The sequence below is a fragment of the Elephantulus edwardii genome, unplaced genomic scaffold, assembly GCF_000299155.1.
Source record: "Elephantulus edwardii isolate Elephantulus edwardi_28Jun2011 unplaced genomic scaffold, EleEdw1.0 scaffold00165, whole genome shotgun sequence".
Taxonomy (NCBI): Eukaryota; Metazoa; Chordata; class Mammalia; order Macroscelidea; family Macroscelididae; genus Elephantulus; species Elephantulus edwardii.
Window position 1 is genome coordinate 1,618,722 of NW_006399915.1, and position 10,253 is coordinate 1,628,974.

Consider the following 10,253-nt stretch of genomic DNA (forward strand, 5'->3'; position numbering starts at 1 on the left):
TGTTGTACATAGGGTCGCTATGAGTCGCAGGCGACTCGACGGCACATAACAACAAACAACAACATACTGGGACAAGGAGGCAGTGGTCAGAACAGAGCAAGGAAATACTACATGGTTCAAAAGTGGGAAGGATGTATGCCCAGGGATGCATCCTATCTCCATACTTTTTTAATCTATGTGTGAAACAGATCATCCAGGAGGCTAGGCTCTTTGAGGAGGAATATGCCATTGAGTGGAGGAAGGCTCTTCAGCAATCTGCATTTTGCAGTTGACACAACCATGCTTGCTGAAACTAAGAAGGGCTTGAGGCAATTTTTACCAAAGGTCAAGGATTTAAATATGGATTGAAGCTCAACATAAGATAACAAAGATTCTTATCACTGAGCTGATTGGCATCATCATGATGGACAATGAAGAAATTGATATTGCTAATAGCTTCAGTTTCCTTGGCTCCACCATCCACACTTTTGTACCAGCGGCCAGGAAATCAAAAGGCGAATTGCATTGGGAAAGTCTGCTTTTAGTAACCTCTACAAAGTACTAAAGAGCAATGATGTCAGTCTGGAGACTGAGGTGTGTCTGATTCAATCACTTGCTGTGCATCAGAAAGCTAGACAATGACAAGAGGTGATAGCAGGAGAGTTGATGCCTTTGAGTGTGGTGCTGGAGAGGGATACTGAATGTGCCATTGACTGCCAGGAGAACAAACAGGTTCATTCAGGAGAGGCTCCTCCTTCCAAGCTGGGATTCTAAAGCTCTATCTGACATACTTGGGCATGTTTCAAGGAAGGTGAAGGGACAGTTTAAAAAGAAGACCCTTGCTGAAATGGATTGACTCAGTGACTGTGGTAATGGGGGTAGGTGTGTCTGAGACAATAAAGTTGGCTCAGGATAGAGCAGGGTTCAGAGCTGTTGTACACAGGGTCACTATGAGTCACAAGTAACTTGACAGCACATAACAGCAATTATGTTGAAGACATGCCTTAAGAACTTTCATGTCTGCTAAGAGATTTCAATTGCCTAATCCAATAGGCCATGGCCTTCACAATTACTTGCTATGCATCAGAGATCTGGACAATAACTAAGGATGACAGAAAATAAATCGATGTCTTTGAGTTGTGGTGCTAGTGAAGACTGTCGAACAATCATGGACTGCCAAGAAAACAAATAGATCTGTCTTGGAGAGGGTGAAACCAAGTCTTTCTTTGAAGGCAATGATTTTCTTGTTGTTGTTTTGTTTGATTGGTTCGGGTGTTTTGTTTTGTTTCTTTTAAATTATACTAGTTTCTTTAAAAAATGCTAATATATTGCTTTCCAAACCAGATTCTTCCAATTTCACTCTCACCTCCGCCCCCCCCCCCCCCCCCCCCGCTGCCCCCCGCACAACACCCAGAGATTTTGAAGCTCCGACTCATATACTTTGGGAACGGGGGCAGAAGGAACTGGAACTTGAAAAAAGACACCATGCTTGAAAGGGTGGAAGGACAGTGCAGGACAGGAAGACCCCAGATGAGATGGACTGATACAGTAACTGGGGCAATGGGGGTAGGTGAATTGGAGTCAGTGAGACTGGCTCAGAACAGGGCAGGCTTCAGAGTTGTTGTACATAGGGTTGCTATGAGTCAGAGGTGGCTCAACAGCACACAACAACAATCCAATAGATGCCATCTCGAAAGAGGAAAGCTTCCCATCACACATGTCCTGTAATGACTAAAGAGTTATCTAGTAGATGCCATCTTAAAGGAATCAGATATGAGAATTTTATACCACTATCTCCTATGTATACCATCAAATTGGATCTAACTGGTACAGGAGGAGAATGTCCCTCCTTCTCCAGCAGAGCATTTGGTGGATTTGAACTGCTCAACACTCTTGGCACCAGTAGCCAGGAAATAAAAAAACGTATTGCGATGGGAAAGTCTGTGGTTAGGGACCTCTCTAAAGTACTCAAGAGCAACGGTGTCTCTCTGGAGACCAAGGTCCGCCTGATACAAGCCATGGTTTTTGCAATCACTTGTTATGCATCAGAGAGTTGGACAATGACTAGGGAGGATACAAAGAGAATTGATGCCTTTGAGCTGTGGTGCTGGAGAAGAGTACTGAATATACCATGGGCTGCCAAGAAAACAAACAGATTCATCCTAGAGAGGGTTAAACTAGGCTGCTCCTTTGAGGCAAGGATTCTGGGGCTTCGCCTGACATACTCTGGACATGTTTTAAGGAGAGACAGGTCTTTGGAGAGGGACACCATGCTAGGCAGAGTGGAGGGACAGCGCAGGAGGGGAAGACCCTCTATGAGGTGGATTGATTCAGTGACTGGAGTAATTGGGATGGCTGTGTTAGAGGCATTGCAATTGGCACAGAATAGAGCAGGGTTTAGGGCTGTTGTACATAGGGTTGCTATGAGTCGCAAACGACTCGACGGCACATAACAACAACAACAAAATCTCCTATGTAGTCAATCTGATTACTCTGCAGTCCATCAGGTGAAATTCACTTGTAAAAATCATCTTTTGTCTCTTTTAGAGAAAGGATTTGCAATGTATAAATAATTATAAGTACTAATTTCAATCATTCTATTTCCAGACTTATTTCTATCACCGAGCTCATATTTTCCAAATACTGTTCCTTCTTTATTGTTTCCTACTTTTGCATTCCAGTCAACAATTATCATTAACGAATACTGATTGCATGTTCAGTCAATTTTAGACTGCAAAATTTGGTAAAAATTATCAATTTTTTTCCCTCTTTGGCTCTAGATGTTGTTGTTGAGATGTTGTTGTTCGAGTTGAGGACAACTCATAGCGACCCTATGAACAAAAGGCCTGGTTCTAGATGTAAGAGTATATATTTGAGTAAAAGTTGTGTTAATGGGTCTTCTTTGTATGTCTATAGATATTATCTTATCACTCAGAATATTATATTTCAGGATAGAACTTAAAATTGACTTTTTGACTATGAATGTAACATCATTCTTCCTGTTTCTCATTCCCGGCACGGTTTATATGATTAACTGATTCAAAGTGGCCAAAGTTGGTTCTTCTCATCTCACTAATGCCTAGCATGTCGCTATTCATGCTTTCCATTTTATTTTCAACAATTTTCAGTTTTCGAACATTCAAGCTACATACATTTTATGTTCCAACTGTTAAAATATTTGTTATTTTCCTCATTTCAACTGACTTCCAAAGTAGGCTCTACCACCACACTACTATAACTATCTTCTTTGTTGAGTGTTGAAATGGTTTTCAAAGACTTTTATCTTAGGAATCAATGTTGCAGTCTTGGATGAACTTACCCATCTAAACCAGGAAATTTGGAGGATGGCTGTCTGACCAACAGATTGGAAGGCATTCTTATTTGTTGCCATTCCCAAGAAGGGTGATCCAGCTGAATGTTGAAATTATTGAACAATATAATTGATATCACATGCAAGCAAAATATTGCTAAAGATAAATTTAAAAAGACTAGAACAGTATATAGATAAGGAACTGCCAGAAGATCAAGCCAGAGTCAGAAAAGGCCATGGCACCAAGGATAGCATTGCTGATGTTAGATGGATCCTGGCTGAAAGTAATACCAGAAGAATGTCTGTGCTTTATTGACTATGCAAAGCCATTCAACCGTGTGTATCGTGTTGAGTTGTGGCTGGCATTGAGAAGAATGGGAATCCCAGAGCACCTGATTGTGCTTATGTGAAACCTCTATGTGGATCAGGAGGCTGTTGTGCAAATGGAGCAAGGAGCAGATGGTTTAGAATTAGAAGAAAGTGTGTCAGGAATATATTCTTTTTCCATACATGTTCGATCTATATCCTGAGTAAATCATTAGCCTATCTCCCTTTCCTGCCTTGATACTATCATGTGGCATATTATTGAGTGGTTGGTGGGCTGGTCTCACTCTCCTATGGAAAGTCAGCATCATCAAAGGAAGGTATTTCACCTACTTTGTTCACTGCTATCTTCCCAACATCTAGGATAGAGCCCAGCGTACTGTAGGCAGCCAGGAAATATTTGTGATATGAAGGAATATGGTGGAAAACGTAGAAGTAAAGAGATGAAAAGAGAATCTTTGAAGCACTCACTGATGACGCTTAAGAACTATAGCCTGCAGTATGGATTACACCTCAAAATAAAGTAAAATTTTCATAACTGGACCAATAATCAATATCATGATGTACAGAGGTAACTCGTGATTGCTGTGAAGTCAAACACTGTGACACTGATGAGTTAAATGTGAGAATGGTTACCCATGGTGGACAGTGTTTGGTGGAGCTCCCTGATTAAAACAAACTTGGAAGCAGGAGTGGCATCCACTTCCATAATAGCTTGCCTCTGGAAATCCTATGAATCTGGAGAAAGGACGAAAGTTATATAGGTGTCCAGGACTTTCATCCATAGGGTCACTATGAGTTGCCTATGACTTGACGGCACTTAACAACAACAACATAATCATAAACACTTCCTCCCCTAGTAAAAAGGACTATGAAAAGCAAACGAAAATGACACAATTTAAATGTATATACAAACACGCGTTTGTATGTATTTAAATATATGGTAAGTCCATAAATGGTAACAACACAACACAAAACTAGAAAAAAACTTTAACAGGAATTTTTCAAAAAAATGTAAACAAAGGATAAGAAAATATTTCTTGCTGTGTACACAAGAGAGTATAATACTTTTAAAAAGTTTGACCTTTTTTTGTCAACTTAAACACGCAATTAACAAAAACCAGACATCTCTCTCCTTGGATAGTTATCCTAAATGTGTGAAACCTATACTCATACACACATGAAAATATAGATTACGATAAAGAATCTAGCCTCTGGGTCTGTATGCTACATGATTTCCTAGAAAAGGTTCAAAGTGGAGGCAGAAAATGAGAAATACAAAAGAGCAAGTGATAATTTTCTGGGTTGATTGGTTTTGTTTCTGAAATGTGAGGATTGTTATAGGACTATAGGCATGTATTTTTAAAACTTAGAGCTACACATTAAAAAGGGAGAATTTTACTGTATGTGAATTGAACTTTAATCTTTTCTTAATAGATTTTAATAATTTTAATGATCATTTACAGAGATTTTGGATTTCCACTCATCTATTGTTGCACTTTTCTCCCTGCCTAACCCTCTCCCTCCTCCCCCAGTTCGCTCCTCTCTTTGAAAAGTAAAAGATTCTTTTTTTGGTATACAACCCCCCACACCCCTCCCACCGCCCCAAGTACACTCCACTATGCAACCTTAATTGTGGACTCTTGTGATAACTATAATACCCTATCATATATCACTTTTATTCTCTCCCTCATCTGTTTCAATGCAGTATAAACAATTTATCCAGTTTTTCTCAGTCATACCCCAACCCTGATATCAGTTCCAGTTTACACCAGTGGCACCATGCAGTATTTGTCCTTTTAAGACTGAGATTCTTCACTCAGGATAATGTCCTCCAGGGTCACCCATTTTGAATAATATTGCATGAGTTCCTTGTTTTTCATTGCAGCTTAGGATTCCGTTGTGTGAATATACCACAGCTTCTCTATCCATTCGTTTGTTGATGGGTACCTGGGTTGTTGTGAACAAAGCCGCGATAAACATGGGTGTGCATATATCTGCTTGGATGTTAGTTATGGTCTCTTTGGGATATATTCCCAGTAGTGGGATTGCTGGGTCAAATGGTATCTCTGTTTGCAACTTTTTGAGAAAACACCATACTGCCTTCCACAGTGGTTGCACCATTTGACACTCCCACCAACAGTGAATAAGTGTTCTAGTTTCTCCACAACCTCGCCAGCATTTGTTGCTTGCGAACTTTAAACAATCTTAATAAGACCAGAGATTAAATTCTAAAAGTCACATTAGCTTTAGAAATGGCTAATGAATTTAGTGGAATTTAAAGATTAAATGTTCCTCAGTGCAGGAAACAAAGATTAAACTTAGTAATTACTGTTGGCTGAGTACCTATTATTTGCATGACACTATGTGGGGTCAAGATTGGAGGATGATTTATCAACAATCTGGGTTATGCAGATGACACAACCTTCTTGCTGAAACTGAGGAGGACCTGAAGCACCTGCTGCAGAGGGTCAAGGACTGCAGCCTACAATATGGATTGAGGCTCAATGTCAAGAAGACAAAGATTCCACCACTGGACCAATTGGCAGCATCTGGATGGATGGTGAAGAGATTGAGATTGTACACAGCTTTAGTTTGCTTGGCTCCACACTCAACACTCTTGACACCAGTAGCCAGGAAATTAAAAGGCGCATTGCCATGGGAAAGTCTGCTGTTAGGGACCTCTCCAAAGTACTGAAGAGCAATGGTGTCTCTCTGGAGACTAAGGTGCATCTGATACAGGCCATGGTCTTCGCAATCACTTGTTATGCATCAGAGAGTTGGACAGAAGGAGGATAGAAGAAGAATTGATGCCTTTGAGCTGTGGTGCTGGAGAAGAGTATTGAGAATACCATGGACTGCTAGGAAAACAGATTTGTCCTGGAAAGGGTTAAACCGGGTGGCTCCTTGGAGGCGAGGATTCTGAGGCTCCGTCTAACATACTCTAGACATGTTGTGAGGAGAGACCAGCCCTTGGAGAGCGACATCATGCTTGGTAGGGTAGAGGGACGGCACAGGAGGGGAAGGTCCTCTATGAAGTGGACTGATTCAGTGACTGGGATAATCAGGATGGGAATGTCAGAGACAGTGCGATTGGCACAGGACAGAGCGGAGTTTAGGGCTGTTGTACATAGGGTGGCTATGAATCACAAGCAACTTGACCAACAACAACATGATAATTGTTTTAAATAGATTCTTTTCAGTCCTCAACAGTCCTGCAAACATAAGGCTACCTTCATTTGAAAGATCAAGTAAACTGAACATCTAAGACTGAAAGCTGTATTTGTAGTTGCCTTAAAAACTTGTAGCATTTTTAGTTATTCTAATAAATCCAGTATTATTTTTCTAAACAGGGGATAACACAAACACAGTACAGTATTTTAAATCCAATATTTTAATCGTCATTACGTGAACACAAGAATGCTTCTAAAGTCTATCAAGTTAAAGACATTGTCTAATAATTTACATAGGATGACTATGACTCCTTCATACAATGAAAGTGATTTGACATAGCAAACTTAAATATTTTACTGAAATTTTCATACAGTCCTTTGGTCTATTGTCTGATGTAATCTCTCTTTTTTTATTTATTCATTCATTGCTGCACATTTTCCTGTCTTCCATCCCCTAGTACTTTGCAATGCACTTTTTCCGATTGTTGTCATACATATAAAACCTAATCATATATTTCTTTTCGACCATTCTTCCTTTCATCTGTCCCAATGCAATGTTCATTGTCTATCCATTCTTTTTCTATTCTCCCTTCATGTCAATTCTATAACAGCAGTGTTTGACACTTTATTTTTTTAAAAAGCCAAACTATACTACTAAACAGATGTATGTGAAAATAATGGTTGAGATAGGTCTTTATCCCAAAGCTAAATCATAGAAACCTTAAAAAAAGGTTTTCTAGATCAAGAATCACATATTTTGGAGGAAGTGGTAGTGTGGAGAAAGTATTAGCAACTTTTCCTTTGCCTTATGCAGACAACCTTTTGAAATAACTAAATTTGTAATGGGGTGGGGGGAAGCAGATTTTGAAGTTAGCACTCCGACGAGGAAACCTCAGCCCAAGAAGAGGCATGGACAAATCTTGGTGGTCAGTGATAAGAGGAAGTTAAATAACTTTCACCTCAGGAAATGCTCTTTCCTCTGTTATCAGAATCTCATTCGCATTGGAGGCTTTTCATTAACACAATGTTCCTATAAAGCAAAAGAAATATCAAGGAGTCTAGTCAATAAAATAATGCTAATGAAATAATCTAACAGTAAAGGGCTTTTCAGAGACCACAGTTCTACTTAGCACAGAGATTATCCAGAGAACTGCAGCTGAAGCAGGGCAGCCAATGGAGATAAAGACAAGCCGTAATGCACACACACTTTGAAGAACATCAAGTTGCCTCCTTGAAAACAGCCCCTTTGACTGCCCTTAGCCACTGCACTTTTAGTAAAGTCCCTCACTTTACCCATTCTTACAAAATAAACAGCAAATGTTCCACAGCTTTCATGACTTTGAATCTATCAGCCAAGCAAGCATATTACTCATTTCTTCTTCAGCTTTGATACTATTTTGGCTAATTTTCCTAAATAAATTCTCCCAAGTGTCTATATGTTTTCCAAAGTTGTTCTCTTTAACTATTCCTTTTTTTTTATGCCCACTTTCCCCTGCAGTGTTGTTGTTCAGCCTCAATATTCCTTAAATAATATTATCCACACAAGTATTTAAACTATCCTAGCATCGACAGAAGGTGTTAAGCATATGAAACTTTTGCAAAATATTTCCTCACAAGACGTTCCCAATTATCTTCTGCCCTCCACTTTTCCCTCAATTCATGGCCTCATTTAAAATCCTCCAATTGCCCATCTCTTATAGCTCAGGTTTCTTTAACAGAGGCTTAATGGGTGGCCTGTTTTTCAGACTACTTGTAAAGCTTGGCATATGCGCATATATGCATTTCTTAAAAAAAAAAAGAAGAAGAAAAGAAAGTGGTCAGACTTTACCGGTGGTCTCTGTAAGAATACACTGGCCTTTCAAATAAACAGAAAGCTTCATAGGCATATTATAGTTGACTTTTATACACTTACTGGTCAAATCTGCTCTTGATATTCATAAATTACCAAGATGGTCTCTGGGAGCAAGAGGACCACAGTCCACACGGTGCTGCCCTCCCTCACTCTTCAAATTACCAGGTAAAAGTCCTTTCTCTCCTTATTTAAAAATAGCAGTGAACTAACTTCATTTATTGTTTGGGAACAATAAGCTTATCAGATCCATCCCCCAACATCTAAAGCTGTTCTCCAACTCAATCCATTACAGAGTTTTCAACTAGGCTGGGAGTTTAAGACATGTGAAAATCTTTTTGTTTTAAAAGCCTTTTCCTATTAACCTAGATTTTCTAGAATTGTGCTCTTAAATTCAGTTAAATGAAAAATTGTTTAACTACATCATTCTAACTAATAAAAATTCTTCAAAAGATACCATTAACTACTGGTTTAAATATAACTTTCAGCATTAACTACAATTTGACCCCATACTAACTATCCCAGCTAAATCCGATAATCTCTATTTGGGCCATAATTATGCATTCTGCATACATTATATATTTAAAAGAAATTCCATTGACTAGAATTATCAAAACTTTTGACTGCTTATTAAGTGCCAGACCCAGCGTTTCTAAGAACTTCATGCCAGTCCCTCCCATTAGACTACGTTGTTGTGTACCACTGAGGTGGAAGTGACCAACAACTAAACCTCCAGCAGATTTTCAGAGGCAGATAAATCACAAAGGGGAATGAGGGGGATTGCCCTTCCTTCTCACTCGGAGCAGAGGTGGATTTGAACCATAAGCCTATGGTACAGCAGGGTGGCTCCTCACCACTAGGCCACCAGAGCTCTCTCCATTCGGCTAAAATTCCTTAAAAAGATTTTTACTCTTTCTGTAGTATGCATATATTTGTGTTATAGTATATGCATTCCATTTCCTTGGGCAGGAAAAAACTTGCTTGGCCCTCCATTTTCTGGAAGTCCATCTCTGACAAACTGTGCTTGAAACACATGGCCTAATTACAACAAATATGTAATTCCTGTGCCCCCAACTAAAAAAAAATTATGTGTTCAATTAAAATACACAGAAAAGCACCAGTTGATTACCTCTGAACACAGACGGGGCACAGCAAATTGTCTTCCATGTGTGGAGGTGTGCAAACAAGGGCTGGTGTCAAGAAGAGAGCAATCACACTGTCCAGTCTGTCAGGGACCCACACTTGTCCGGCATGGCACTGCAGTCGAGCCCAACCTTTTCTATTTCCAGGAAGACATTTCCCATGTACCACACACCATTTAACATCTGGGAAAGAGAGAAGTAAGCATACACATATCAGGACCAACTGCTAACAGGCGAGACTGATTCAATACTCTTTGTTACCTTTAGATTTTCCCCAAGTGCTAACTCTGAGTTACGAAAAACCATCTCTGTCAAAAGTGAAAAAGATAAAAAAAAAAAGTGAAAAAGATGTAGTTAGAGTTGTATTGCTACCAGTGTGGCAAATGGAAAAACTAAGTTACAGTAGACTGAGAAGACTGTCAGGAAATAGGTTCAGGGCATCTCAACAGACATTGCACTGTTCCACAAAGTTCAAG